Raw genomic sequence first — 15,533 nt, 5'->3', positions numbered from 1 at the left:
TAAGCCTAGAAAAGCTTTAACACACGTTTCTCTGAAATAAGAAGCACTAAGTAATTTACTCAAAGGAGAAAACACAGCACATGTATGTTTGACGCCATCTGTGATTTCAGGCATTCACTGAAGAGCTTGGAATGTGACCCCATAGATAATGGGAGCTTCCATACTACCAGACCGTTTACAATATTTGTTGTACCATTTATATAGAATGGTATAAAGGTATACTGTGGTGTTAATAAGAATGTTATTGTCTGAAGAGATAAATGTTAATATAAATGTGATCTTGGAATCTGAGAGAAACATGCATACTGCTGCTTACTCCCTTTCTCTATTTTTTTGACAATTCAGGATCCTCATCCAGAGGAATGGTCCTTTCGTAGACAAGATGGGTCATCTCACAACCATTAATGTAATCAAGGTAATCTTCCATAGGCATGTCTCTAGGTTTGTCACTTAAGTGACTCTAGATTTTTTCAGGTTGACAATTAATACTATTATATTCACTGTCAACTGCATTTAGACATATTTAAAGTTAGTTATTAATATGTTAAATGATGTTACAGATAAAATGCTTATTATTCATTTTAATATTCAAAATATGTTTTATATGACACTAAAGTATAAGATGATTTTTATGTTAAAATGTTCTAAGGTATATTTAATATGACTCACCCTATAAGCTTATGTTTATTCATTTTGACAAATTTTTATCTCCAATAATTTATTAGTAGGATTTAAGATATTTCTGTGTAAATAAGTATAGTGTATGTGGCTATAGATGTTTCTTTCCCAATCATCTTTCTCCTAGTATAATATGGAGTTAATATGTAGAAATTATGAGTACTGACTGCAAATAAATTTCTTCACTGTTTCAAATTTAGAATAAAAATTAATTATTTAGGGAATATAATCAGTTTATCAGGTAAATTATTTAATTCTAATATTAACTTGATATTTTTACTGAGAATGAATTTTAGAAAATATTTTCCCCATCAACTTATAGGATGACATGATTTGACTTTTTATTTTTAATATATTTAATTATAATCTTATGTTTCCTAAAATGCAACCATTACTTCAGATATGAAGTATACGTAATCTAACTATAGTTTACCTTTTAATACATATTAGATATTATCTGTTAATATTCTTCTTTTGGTTCTAGTATATGACTAAAAAAATATGTTTTTTTCCATAATAACTTTTATTTTAGTGCACAGATTAAAGACATGTAGGTGAGAATTTTCTGCTTTTTCTGTCATGTAGATAATTTGGCACAAGAGTAAACTGAAGTGTTGACTGAACCAGATGGCTTAATGCAGTTAGAAATGAATAATTAGGCAGGAAGGTTGGCAGGAAGGTTAATGTAGCTAGCAAGACTCAAATAAAAAAATAGGGGTAGGATTACCATGGTCACCAAGTCTCAATAACAGGGAGAAAATATGCAGATGCCCAGGCTCCTGCCCCTGGAGGAAGTGGGAGGAGCACAGCGGTTTCCCACTGTCTCAGTTTTTAGTGATCTGCTGTGCTCTGAGTTTTGTCTCACCTTACCTGCAGTTTGGCAAAAGTCTCCATAAATTCATAAAGATAACCAGAAGTAAATAATAGCCCTGGCATTCCCACTCAAGCTTAATAAGATTACTTGAGGCATAGAACTCAAGAAAGCAGCATTTCTCCAAGGTCCTGATCTCCTAACTATAGAGAAGGCATAACCATAGGAAAATATTTTAGTGGAGGGAAGAATTTCTAGGAAGGCATTTTGGTGTGCTTGTTATACTTAATTCAGTTTTGCTTAGTGTGTAATGATAGAAACAAAACTGGTTATGGAACACTCCATCAACATGAATAGTCTAAGAAATTATGTTAAGGATATTTAATGAATTACAAAGGAATGCAAGAATATAATAAAAATTCAGGAAAAGAATAACCCAAATTATAACATTAACAAAGATATCTACACTTAAAGAAGAATCAAATAGAAGTTCTGGAACACAGAATATAATGCAATAGTACAAAAATTGGAAGACTAGTCACATGAAATTATCAAATCAAAGAAGGAAAAATTATATAAAAAAACAAAAAATATTAAAATCCAAAAATATTTGTGTGCTATAGCCAAGCAAATACACTTCAGAAGAAAAATAACTATAGATATAATTTTAATTAATAGTAATAATATTGATGCATATATAGATGAATGAATAGGTAGGTAGACAGACAGACAGACAGACAGACAGACAGCAAAATGGACTAAATGTAAATTGTCAAAGATGATTTCGAAAGTATCAAGAGAAATAATTAATCACTTAGACACAGGAAAACAAGGGAGTAACAATAGAAGACATTATTCTAAGTGAGAGCAGCAAGTCATGGCTCCTTTTCTTGCATTATTATGACCAAAACATCTGGTCAGAAAAACTTAATAAGAAAAAATATTTGTTTTGGCTCCTATTTGGAGTGGATTTAGTCCATCCTGATCAGGAAGACATGGATGTTAGACTATGAAGCAGCTGCAAACAAAAAGCAAAGATGAGTCCATATGCTTTATAATTTCTCCTTTTTTAGGTCGCCAGCCCAAGGAATGATGCTGGTTGGATTTTAGGAATGTCTTCTCTTAGTCAACAGAGTCTAAAAACTCTTTCACCAAGTGACAAAGAGAAAGAACTCAAATAAATCCAAACCTATCACTCTCAATAAAACTCACCTCCAAATGTATAAAAGACTTCAATATAAAACCAGTTACATAGAACCTGATAAAAAGAAGAAAGTGGGGGATAGCCTTGAACACATTGGCACAGAAGACTTTCTGAACAGCACCAAGGCTGACAATAAATGTGATGTGACCTCATGAAACTGAAAAGCTTCTGCAGGGTAAAGGAAGTCATCATTTGCACAAAGTGGAACCCTATACAATGGGAAAAGACTTTTCCCAACACCTCATTCTTTATAGGGTTAAAAGCACATAATAGGGTCCAAAATACACAAGAATTCAAGAAACATGATAAATAAAGAAATGAAGTAGCCCAATTTAAAACTGCCATCAGAGAATTCTCAATAGAGGAAACTCACATGGCTGAGACACATTTGAAGAAATGTTCAACATCTTTAGCCACCAGGGAAATGCAAACCAAAACTAATTTGAGATTCCATCTTACAGCTGTCACACTGGCTAAGACCAATAACACAAATGATAGTACATAGTGGTAAAGATGTGGATAGCAAAGGTACAAACTTGTACAACAACCTCAGAAATCAGAAAGGCTGTTCTTCAGAAAGACGGGAATTGATCTACCTCATGACCCATCTGTACCAGTGACATCAACCACAGAGATGCTTGTTCAACCATGTCCACTGATGGTCAATTCATAATAACCAGTAATTAGAAACAATCTAGATGTCCATCAACAAAAGAACAGATGAGGAAAATGTAGTACATTTACACAATGAAATATTGCTCAGCTCTTGAAAAAATATGACATCATGAAATTTGCAAACAAAGAAATGGAACTATAATAATTTATCCTGAGTGATATAACTGAGACCCAGAAAGATAAACATATTTATTTGCTTATATATTGATATTAGCCATTAAGTAAATGATATCCAAGCTACAATTCATAGAGTCAGATGTTTTTTTAAAAAACAAAAACAAAACCAAACAAACAAAAAAACTCAATTGTTTGATTTTACCAATGAAGAACCAGAAGCCAGATGCTGGGGTAAAAGCCTGCTAGCTTGGAACAGCAGAGAAAGCATCCAGCCGACCTTCCCCATCAACCCAACTTCTCAGACATCTAAACAAAAACAAAAAACAATAAACAAACAAACAAATAAAAATTTCCTTCAAAACAATTCCCCTCCTATACTTCCTGTGTCTCTATCCATCTGCATTGCTACCTCTTACTATCTATCATTTCCTATGCTCACATCTTGTCTCCTGGCTGCTTGCTCTGCCTCTTAACCCATGGTTAATTTATTTAATTCTGTTTACAATACTCAGAAAGATCTTGTGTTAAAGGTGTGTGCTAAGGCTGAAACACAAGAAAACTAAAAACAATTTTTCTCGTAAATAAAACAATCTCAGGGTTTACACTGTAACTAAAATATATTGCAACAGCCAGAGATGTTAGACATAGAGAAAGGGACCTGGGGAGATACATGGATCTCCACAGAAGTGGGCAGGAACAAGAATCAGGGGAATCTGGTGGGAACAGGAAGGGAAGATGGAACTGAGGAAGGAAGTGGGGAGACACAACTAGAATTGAAGAACATGTGGGGAGCACTTGAGGGGCTGTATGGAATCCTAGTGTAGTGGAAACTTCCTATAATACAGGAAGGCAATATTAATGAAGTCTCTAACTAATGAGGAGATGGAGGACACCAGGAGAACAAGGCCCTTCAAAACACCTGAGCAAACCTCTTAAGAACTCACAGAGACTGAAGCAGCATGCATATGGCCTACACAGCTTTGCACTGGGTCCAGATTCTCTGCATAGAAGCTATATCTTTCAGATTTCTATTTTTACGGGAATTCTAAATGTGTAAAAATGTGGATCTCTAATTCTTGTGCTTTTTCTTTGGGTTCTTTTATTTTTCTGTTGGTTTATCCAACTTTGATAAGATGATTTTCAATTTATCTTTTTTTTAATTTTTGTCATATTTTTGTTGTTATCTTCTAGAAGCCTTCTTTTCTGATGAGATACAGAAAACAAGTAGATATAGATGGGAAATGATGTAAGGATCAACTGGGAGGAATAGAGGGATGGGAAAATGTATTTGGATAAAAAAATTTAAAGAAAAAAAAGTCCTCAAAGTATGTTCAATAAAACTTTTGCTTTTTCATACCTTATCATCTGTTTGCAGTAGTGACTTGTAAAATATTTCATAAGAAGTCAATATCAAAATCAAAAAGGTATCTAATATTTGGGCAGTGGTGGTGCACACTTTTAATCCCAGCACTTGGGAGGCAGAGGCAAGCGGATTTTTGAGTTCGAGGCCAACCTGGTCTACAGAGTGAGTTCCAGGATAGCCAGGGCTACACAGAGAAACTCTATCTCAAAAATAATAATAATAATAAAAAGTATCTATATACACTTGCAAATTAACACACTTATTTGTGTGAGATGCTGGTCCTTAAAAATATCACATCGTGTTCCTATCTCTTTTGATCCTTAATAATGAGTTTTATTAATTTTTTTCTAAGTCTAGTATGTATCGTTGCTATTGTCTTTTATACCCTTTATCTACAAGTTTATTTTGCTATTTACTTGTATAAGATGCCTAAGGACACTGTCAACAATTTCTAATTAATTTGATTCTTTCTTATTAGACACATTACCTTATTATTTATTTGCATTGGCAGACCCACTCCTCGCAGTAGAAAAAGAAAGACAACAGTAGTATTATATGCTGTACAGATTTATCCCCACCAATGACTTAATTTAGTAGTTCATGGTTTGAATCCTCTATGTCATCAAGAATTCACTTGTGAATTTTTAGTGAGATCTTAGAGACTATTTTATAGATATCTTGATTGATCTTTGGAGATCATCTTCTAATGTCTCCCATTATAAACTATGAGGTTCAGACTTTCATTATTCAGGAAGTTACTATCACACATTCTTGGCAAATGAAAATAATTCAGTTAATAAAAGTGGCTTGTACTTCATTATTAAAATTTCCCATACAAAGAAACAGACGTCCTTGTAAGTTTATTGATTGAGCAAATATTGATTGTGGGTTTCCCATGTGTTGACAGTAGTAATAGAGTAGTGGATAAACAAAGATATCTATTCTTCTGTGTCTGCCATTGTAGAAAAATCCCAGAAGATAAGAAGGGGCAAAGGGTAAAGAGGATAAATGTGCTGTGCTCAGAGAGGTTCAGTGTTATGAAGGAAAATAATTCAGAGAAAAAGGAGAGAGATATCATGACCTGGATAGGTTCCTAAGTTTCATAGAATGATAGAGACATACATTTTTATTAAATAATGCCAAATAGCAAAAGTCAAAATTTTTGTCAGGGGATAGAGGTGAAAGGAATATAAAGGAGGATTGAATGTTTTTTTGTGATTTGATAGTTCCATACATCATTATAATGAATATAATGAATATAGGCTGTTTTAACCCCCCCTTGAGTATCTAATCCTGTCTTTCTTCTGCTGAGATCTTTCATCCAATCAAGTCTGTGTCCTATTTCATATCACTCGAGTATGTGTGGACCGCTGAGTTTAAATAGAGTTCCCTGTATGACCACGGGAAGGAGGCTGCTGTTGGTGAATAGGAATAGTCCAATTTTGAAATTGGACTAACTTTAAAAGTTCTTTGGAGTATACTCTTAAGTATCAGTGGGTACTCCAAAGAACTAAGTGACACTCCTTCTTTAGCTACTCCTAACTATTGATAGTAGATAGTGCTTCTGGACAAGGTGGGTCCTTGTGAATTCTCCTCCCTTCTGTAATGCAATCTTTGCTAGGGCTTGTACAGCAAACTACAGATGCTGTAAAATCATGATTGCATCATCTGTGCCATGTCCAGAAGACACATTCTCAGCAGTCCTGTACAACCTATGGTTTTTATCATTTCTCTGCACACAATTCTGTGATGTACCACAAGTCATGATGGATGGGTGTATAGAACAGTGTATGATATCACAGTGTATAAGTCACATTTATGGACAAACACTCCACATTCATTTATTCACCAGCCTTTGACCAGTAGCGAGTCTTTATAATAACTGCTGACCACTGCAAACGGACTCTTCTCGAGAGCGACTGGGAGCTGCACAAACCTAGGGGTATAAAAAGTATTTAGAATACAGTTTGATACTAAGTCAACTCAGCAAAAAGTAGGAATAGTCTCTCCCCAAGTGCTAGGACATCCTAAGCCATGAGGTTTAGTTATGTGAATGATTTGAAGGGGATAGGAACTGCACAAAAAGACCAATTATTGTTCACACAACTCTTCCATAAAACTCCCCAAGCTGCATCTAATGTTTGGCTGTGGGTCTCTTTTCTGTTTCTGTCAGTTGCTGAGTGGAGCCTCTCAGAGGACAGCTAAACTAGGCTTCTGTCTAAAAGCATAACTGATTATCATTAATAATGTCAGGGATTGGTGCTTGCCTATGAAATGGGTCTCAAGTTGGTCTGATAATTGGTTGGCCATTCCCTCATTCTCTGCTCTGTCTTTGTCCCTACATTTCTTGTAGACAGGACAAATTTTGAGTCAAAAGTTTTGTGGGTGGGTTGATGTCCTTATCTCTCCACTGTGGATCCTGCCTGGCCACAAGAGATGGCCTTTTCAGGTTCTCATACTAGTGAAAATATGGAACCTGAAGAGGCCACCTTCTGTAGTGAGATAGCTTGATTATAATATTGTAGCAGTGTCCTATCTCTATAATTAAGTCAGTTATACTATAGATAGAGGTCAATATCAAAAATCCATCATGCTCCTGTGTTTAAGGTCTTTGAGTGGTTTTCCACTGCCCAAGTAGAGGAAGTTTTGAACTTTTTATTTCCCCAGCCCATATCTGTTCTTCTTCCTCATTCCATGATGGCATCAAGTTTACAGGTGCTTTTCTCTCCTCCTACAATTTTCCCTTAACCTAAATCAGCTTACCCTTATTTCCCAAGGAATCATAAGATTAGGATTCCTAACTCCCCAAAAGAAAGAAAGATAACTTCTTAGACACGTAGGCTATGCTGGCACTGTGACTCACCAAGTAGGCTATTCTATCTGGTAAGTAAGCCCTAGGGATTGCCTCCATCTTCACAGCTATCCAGGATATCTCCCTTTTTCACATTAGTTCTAGGGGATCAACTCTAGATCCCCATGTTTACAAGTCAAGCACTTTCCCAAATGAGTTAGCACCCCAGCTCAGTAAGTGTGCTTTGAATCAGTGAACCTTGCACATGACTTTGAGTTTAACTCTTGTCTTTCTGCTGAATGTAGAAATGCATAGGGCAGCAGTGCTGTGAGTTCTATCATCAGAATTGGACTAACTTCAAATGTGGACTCTTCATTTCTTGTCTGTGTAAAATGTGCAAGGCACTTACTATCTCTGAACTATATTTTGTACACCTTTAAATAGAGCAAGGAATCATCTCTTACCTGCTTGCTATAAAGATAACAGGTAGCATTTCCACAGCATTTGAAGATACAGTACAGATATTGAATAAATAATTTCTTTCTTTCTGAAGTTTCCAGAACTGCTAATTTCAAGAGCATCTTATAACAAAAGGCTCTGACTCTCATTTGTTCATTCAATCAATACTAATTGATGGCAACCATTTATAAGCCACTGTGCCAGACTTTATAGCTTTTATGTAATGATATTATTAGAGATTTTTAACTTCTTCCCATGGTTTACTAATAAAATGTCATCATCATTTCTATCAATAAATTTTGCAATTTTTACTTCCTATGAGCAAGTAAATGAATTTCAAATTAACCATATTTTTAAAATATTTAACCATTTTTATGGTCTTTGATTTTTGTAAAGCAACATTCTTTATCATATTTGTTTTTAACTTTTTATGGAAAAGACTGTTCCTAATGACTCATAAAGTATAACTTACAAAAATTAGGTCCTTTACTGTCAATCAGTGACTCCTCTAGACCATCATACTCACATACCACATTTTACTTATTTTTAACCTTCCCTACTTAGAGGAGCTTTGAAGCTCATCTAAATCTGTAGTTTATTTGAAGCCTTACATATCCATCATCCTATTGTTAATGACTAAACATGGATAATAAATCTAAAACACAACAGCTCAGTGAAGCCTGAAAACCTGAGTGCTTTCTCTGGTCTGACCTTGTGTATCTCTCAGTGAGTACTGTTTTATGTTAGGGGAAAGATGCAGAGTCCATTATTGCTCCTAACTGCAAAAGCACTCGAAGAAAAAAGTCAGCTTTCTCTTCACTAATCGTCAGCAAAACAGAAGGATATGAACATGCGGTGCTTGGTAATATTCCCCACAGCAAAACCCCAGAAGTTATCCTTCTGCTTAGATGTCCTCTAAGAGTCAACATCCTCCAGGATCGCTGCTCACAAGTATCCCTTAGTGATAGATAAGTGGTTCTCCCTTTTCTTTGTCTTTTGTGTTTGAACTTTAGTTGAAGGTAACCTTTAAAATAACAGAACAAGTTAAATTCCCAAGGAATATAGGTGAGGATGGTTTTTTTTTTTTATGATTTATTATTGGTACTGATTTTTCCTCATTTTTTCTAAAACTCTTCAGCACAGACTTTCACAAAAAGCACTATAATCTTGTCAATAAACTAGTAACACAGAAAAGCAGAAAAGTACAATAATAAGAAATTTTTCTACAAATTTCACTCAGGGACTATAGTCATCTGATGTGACCCATGGTTCATATCTCTCTGTAAATAAATTGCTGGAGGTCTTGCCAGAACTTCTTAAGAGTCATACTTTTGTGTGAAGATGATTGGGGATGATGCTGAAGGATATCTCTGTATCCTGTGGAAGAGTCTCTATATCTATATTCATAATTTTGACAATTTTTCCACAAAATCAAAATTTGAATATCCTAAAGAAAAAATTATGTGCAGTATAATGTGCAGAGATGGCTCTAAACCCCATTTCCAAGCATCTTCACATTTGTATTCATAACTTTGACAATAAAATAATGAGATCAAAAGAAAAAAATTAAATTTAAGGCATATTGAAAAAGTATATGACTTTTTGACAAAGTATCAATGTTTCTGAGAGTCAGTTTACTCTTAGAAAAAAAATAGAATAATCATTATCAGGATTGTAACAAATGTCTCAAATTTTGAAGAAAGGCCACTTTTCAATACAATCATTTATCTATAATACCATACCTGCCAGCAAATATTCCCCACCCCACCCACTGTTCTTAATGCAAGGGGACCATTGCCATTTCTGCTGATGAACTTTGGTCTGTTCTGTCATTAACTCTATAGTAGTTTGATTTGTATTTTACCAGTTCCTTTACTTTAAATGAGAAAATTACATTGCTTTTTACAGACATTGGATTTAATTTATGTTCATTTGTAAGACAAGTAACGGACCATAAAGTTTAAGGGACCAAGATACTTTAAATGATTGCATAAAGACAGATTTCAGAGCTTTGTTTTATACATATAGCTCATGGCTTTAGAAAAAGCACCCAGACATTTAGTCATACTGGTTTATTACAGCATGGAGATAGAACCCAAAACATTCTAGTTTTTTTTTTTTTTTTTTTCGAGGCAGGGTTTCTCTGTCTAGCCCTGGCTGTCCTGGAACTCATTCTGTAGACCAGGCTGGCCTTGAACTCAGAAATCCACCTGCCTCTGCCTCCTAAGTGCTGGGATTAAAAGGGTGCACCACCACTGCCCGGCTTTCTAGTTTTCTTTTTAAATTTACATTTCAAATGTTGTTCCCTTGTGTAGGTTGCTCTCTGCAAACCCCCAATCCATCTGCCTTCCCTTTGTCTCTATGAGGGTGCTCCCCCAACCACCCTCCCCTAGAGTGTCTCACTACTCTAGTATCACCTTACTCTGGGGTATCCACTTTCCACAGGATCAAGGGCCTCCCCTCCCATTGATGCTAGATAAAGCAATTCCCTGCTACATATATAGCTGGAGCCATGGGTCCCTCCATGTATTCTCTTTGGCTAGTGGTTTAGTCCCAGTGAGCTCTGGGTGGTCAGATTAGTTGATATTATTGTTCTTTCTATGGGTTGTTACCCACTTTAGCTCCTTGAGTCCTTCCCCTAACTCCTCCACAGGGTTCCCTGTGCAGTACCGGGGTTGGCTGTGAATATCTCTACATTTGTATTTGTCAGATGCTAGAGGCCTCTCAAGAGACAGCTATACCAGGCTCCTGTCAGCAAGTACTTCTGGGTATCAGCAATAGTACCAGGGTTTGGTATCTGCAGGTAGGATGGATCCCTAGGTGGGGTAGTTTCTGAATGGCCTTTCCTTCAGTCTCTGCTCCAATTTTTGTGTCTGCATTTTCTTTAGATAGGATCAATTCTGAGTTAAATTTTTTGAGAAGGGTGGGTGGCCCCATCCCTGAACTAGGGGTTGTGCCTATCAACTGGAGATGGTCTTTATAGGGTATTATCTCTCCTTTAGTGAGTATTTTGGCTAATATCAGCTCTGTTAGGTGCTGGGAGCCTCTCACTTCCCTGGCATTGGGAATTTCTAGTGGCTACCCCCAGTTCCCCATCCTTCACTGCTACAAATTTCTGTTCAATTTCCTGACCCTTTGTACTTGTTCTTCTATCCTGTTTTTCCCATGCCTGATCCTGACCCCCCTTTATTTTACCTCCCCTAAACTCTCCCTCCCAAGTTCTTCCTTCCTTCTATCTCCTGTGATTATTTTGTTCTCCCTTCTAAGTAGAATTGCAGCATCCACACTTTGGTCTTCCTTTGTCTTAAGCTTCATATGGTCTGTGAGTTGTATCATGGTTATTCTGAGCTTTTGGGCTAATATCTACTTATCAGTGAATATATACTATGTGTGTTCTTTGATGTTTAGGTTACCTCACTAAAGATATGTGTTAGTTTCATCCATATACCTGTGGATTTCATGAAGTCATTGTTTTTAATAGCTGAATGATAGTCATTGTGTAAAGTATCACATTTTCTGTATCCATTCTTTTGTTGAGGTACATCTGGGTTGTTTCCAGCTTCTGCATATTATGAGTAAGGCTGCTATGAACATAGTGGAGCATGTGTCCTTGTAATATGTTGGAGTATCTTTTGGGTATATGCCCAGGAGTGGTATAGCTGGGTCTTTAGGTAGAACTATGTCCAATTTTCTGAGGAACTGCCAGATTGATTTTCAGAGTGGTTTTACCAGCTTGCAATCCCACCAACAATGGAGGAGTGTTCCTCTTTCTCCACATCCTTGCCAGCATCTGCTGTCAAGAATGCTGAGTTTTTGATCTTAGCCATTATGATTGGTGTTAGGCGGAATCTCAGAGTTGTTTTGAATTGCATTTTCCTTAATTACTGAGGATGTTAGACATTTCTTTAGGTGCCCCTTGGCCATTCAAGATTCCTCAGCTGAGAATTTGTTGTTTAGCTCTGTACCCTATTCTTAATAGCATTATTTGTTTCTCTAGGATCAAACTTCCTGAGTTGTATATATTGGTTATTGGCCCTCTATTAGATATAGGGCTGGTAAAAATCTTTTCTCAATCTGTAGATTACCATTTTATCCTATTGACAGTGTCCTTTGCCTTAAAGAAGCTTTTTAATTTTATGAGGTCCCATTTGTCAATAGTTGATCTAAGAGCCTGAGCAATTGACTTTCTGTACAGGAGATTTTCCCCTTTGTCCCTGTGTGTTCGAGGCTCTCTCACCCTTTCACTTTTATTAGATTGTATCTGGTTTTATATGGAGGCTCTTGATCCACTTGGACTTGATCTTTGTACAAAAACAACACCACAGGGAGATGAACTCTTCTAATCATTGTGATTATAATTAAATGGTTTTCACATAATAATCTTTGAAACAGTTACCAGAGTAACTTTCCATTGACACATAAAGTCAAACCAAAATATTCTTTTCTGGCCTCCATTATCTATAAATGACTGTTTTTAAGTTGAAGGATAATTGTGACTATTTTCACACAACCACAGAATCCAAAATCTTACAAAACCTAAAACATAAACTTCAAACACAACTTATCTACCTCCAGGTTCTTGAAATGAAAGAAAATATGATCTTTGGGGACATATAGTATTGACCTTCATATTATCCTCTATTAAAAAGAACTAGAATCATAAAAACATAATACTAACAATATCTATACTTGAAAAAAACAAGTTAAATAGGAAATTTTAAAATATGTATTTTGTCTTACCAGAAAAGTAAGGTAAATTTTATAATGTTTTCAATGGGTGCATTTTTATCAAATTGTATGTTCTCCAAAAGTATTTCCACAATTATAGAAGGAAGATGCATTTACAATCAAATAAAATTTCACATGGGGATTTTTGTTATAGTTTATTTTCTTTTATCAAAACATAATTGTGGTGAGTGATGTTTGCAATAGTAGCAATATCAAATTCAGAATATAAATATAGTGTTGATTGAATAGCTTAGATAAATGATAAAATTATAAACTGCAACATTTTCTTTCCTTTGAATTATATCTAACAAACAAAGAGTTGCCTGTTAAAATACAATCACTGATTTGGAGTTAGTCTACAAAAATCATTGTAGAACTTTCTCAAATACACAACATAATTTTGTAGGCTCATTAATTTCATTACCGAATCAACCAAGCCAAAAGTTAACAAGTGGATTGAGTCTTCCAGATTTCATAAGCTTTCTATTTAATACAAATAAGGAGGAACATTTTATAATGCAGGTGTAAATTCTTTGTAAAGTACATTTTAACTCAAACTGCTAGATGCAATTTGAAACATATTGTAATGATAATTGCTTACTACATCTATTTCCTAATAACCTTATGAGTTGTTTTGTAGAAGGAATGTTCTATGCAAAAATAAATAAATAAATAGAGTTATACTTTTCAGCATCAATAAGAAGTCAAAACCCAAGCTCCTAATGTACCTTGAAACCATATTATGCATTTTCATTATTTTATTCTCTTAGCTCTTAAAAAGGCAAGCACTTATCCCCATACCTAACCTTCATTTTTAATTCCAATTCTAAGCATTCCCCACATAGCCTCAAGCATGGTGGCAGCAAACAAAGACTCTTTTTTTTTTTTTAATTCTAAAAACATGAGTTGCTGTCTTCAATAGTCTTGCATGACTATGCTTGATTTTTCTTAGTTAGCATGCATTTCCCTTCTTGGAAGAAAAATAACTCTATAACCTACATTAATATATCTTGACCTCTACTATATCAGCACATATGAAACACATAGGCTGGAGTTTTAATTTCCTTAGTCATCCCATAAACATGAAATTACCTAACCTATATTCAGAAACATATTGCAAATATTAGTTTAGAGTCCTTTTTAGCAAATCACATCCAAGTCCTGAACTTTAATCCTATGGGCTACAGTGGCAACAACTTAAATAGCTATGGGGGATGAGTCTCAGAGTTGCTCCACGTTTCTAAGCTCTTGTACCTAGGACAATGAACTATATCAGGGACATGGTTTTAAATAGAAATAAAAGGATTTTATTAAGAAAAACACTAAAGAAGAGGTCCCAAATGAACATAGAACTAGAGGACGGAGAGGAGATTTCTGCAAAGATGCTTTCTGGATATGATATGCATTCATGAATTCCCTCTAGCTGTGTTTCCAAGGAAGACTTGAACAAAATGAAGCCTATAAACATTTCATTATAGGACAATTAAGGATCCAAGAGGTCTATCCCTCCCTGGGTGGTTATCAACAGTTAATGATGGTGGAGCTAAGGGAATCACTTTCCTCAGTGATGCACTCACACATACATTTTCCACTCAAAAAGAAATAGCCTTGTACCTATGCTCATATAGACAACCATGATAAAACTACGGTGTCACTCACATAGAGAAGCCATGATAGTAAGATGAGATCTTGCTTGGAAGAAGAAAAGCTCTAGTAGAAGAAGAGGAAGTAAAGAAGGAAATGGGAAGTGAAAAATAGGAGAATTCATTATATACACTTATAAAAGTGCCAAACAATACCTTTTTGTTGTTAAAAGACATGGAAAGCACTCACAAGAATGTATGTATAAATTTCATCATGAACATATATCAGTACTTTCAGTAACGCATATGTTTATACTTACATTTGCTAATATAACCATTAAAAAAAAAAAACAAGTTTCTTTTGACCTGGAGGTTACTTGTATCTTTATAATCTCATATGTCTTTGTTTTGCTTTTATTCTAGCTGAAGTTAATGAGCTGTATGAATTTCAACAAAGGAGCAACTAACACAGATCATCACAAATTCATACTACTTTGTCTCCTTGTGTCTTTTTACTGTACTATCCATTAAGTTTCAAAGTTACACTTTTCTTTATCCCAGGTCATTGCAAGTAGTAGATGTTTGATTCTGAAAGTTTTCTTTTAAGTGTGTGTGTGTGTGTGTGTGTGTGTGTGTGTGTGTGTGTGTATGAAATACAGATACCACAGGTAAGTGAAGAATGCTTCAGATCCTCTGGAACTGAAGTTACAGGCAGTGTGAGCCACTATTGTGAGGGCCAGAAAACAAACTCAGGGGTTCTCTTCTTGGAGGAATTGACCTGGCAATGTCAAGGAAACCTTATGGACTGTCTCATAGAAAGTTCTAAGCAAGATGCTAAGGAAGAAAGGCAAACAAAAATACCACCTGGCTTTAAAGCCTACAGACCACAATACAGTGATCAGCACAGTGAGATCTTACAATGGTATAGGAGCAGCACTGTGTCTTGGGAGTAACTAAAAGCTATACAATTGGACTTCAGATCTATTCAGTAGAAAAGAACCCATGTGTGATACTATAAACAATGATGACTAACTACTCATAGCTGGTAAAAGTCATAGACCCCTAATAGGTTATCTAATCCCAAGTTTTCAACCATAAAGAAATACTAAACGGATTCAGCAGGT

General features: G+C 35.4%; 1 long non-coding RNA gene across 1 annotated transcript in view; it reads left to right on the top strand.

The window, feature by feature from the left end:
* The window catches only part of LOC116073245, a 29,243-nt gene extending 14,349 nt beyond the window's left edge, over window positions 1-14,894 (top strand). The window contains exons 3-4 of the long non-coding RNA XR_004111741.1: window positions 346-415; window positions 14,833-14,894. This is a non-coding gene — a long non-coding RNA (uncharacterized LOC116073245). The remainder of the gene's footprint in view (window positions 1-345; window positions 416-14,832) is intronic.
* Window positions 14,895-15,533: the final 639 nt, after the last annotated feature.

Source organism: Mastomys coucha, unplaced genomic scaffold, assembly GCF_008632895.1.
Source record: "Mastomys coucha isolate ucsf_1 unplaced genomic scaffold, UCSF_Mcou_1 pScaffold23, whole genome shotgun sequence".
NCBI classification, from domain to species: domain Eukaryota; kingdom Metazoa; phylum Chordata; class Mammalia; order Rodentia; family Muridae; genus Mastomys; species Mastomys coucha.
Note: the sequence above shows the minus strand (reverse complement) of the source record. Positions and strands in the feature narration are given on the sequence as shown.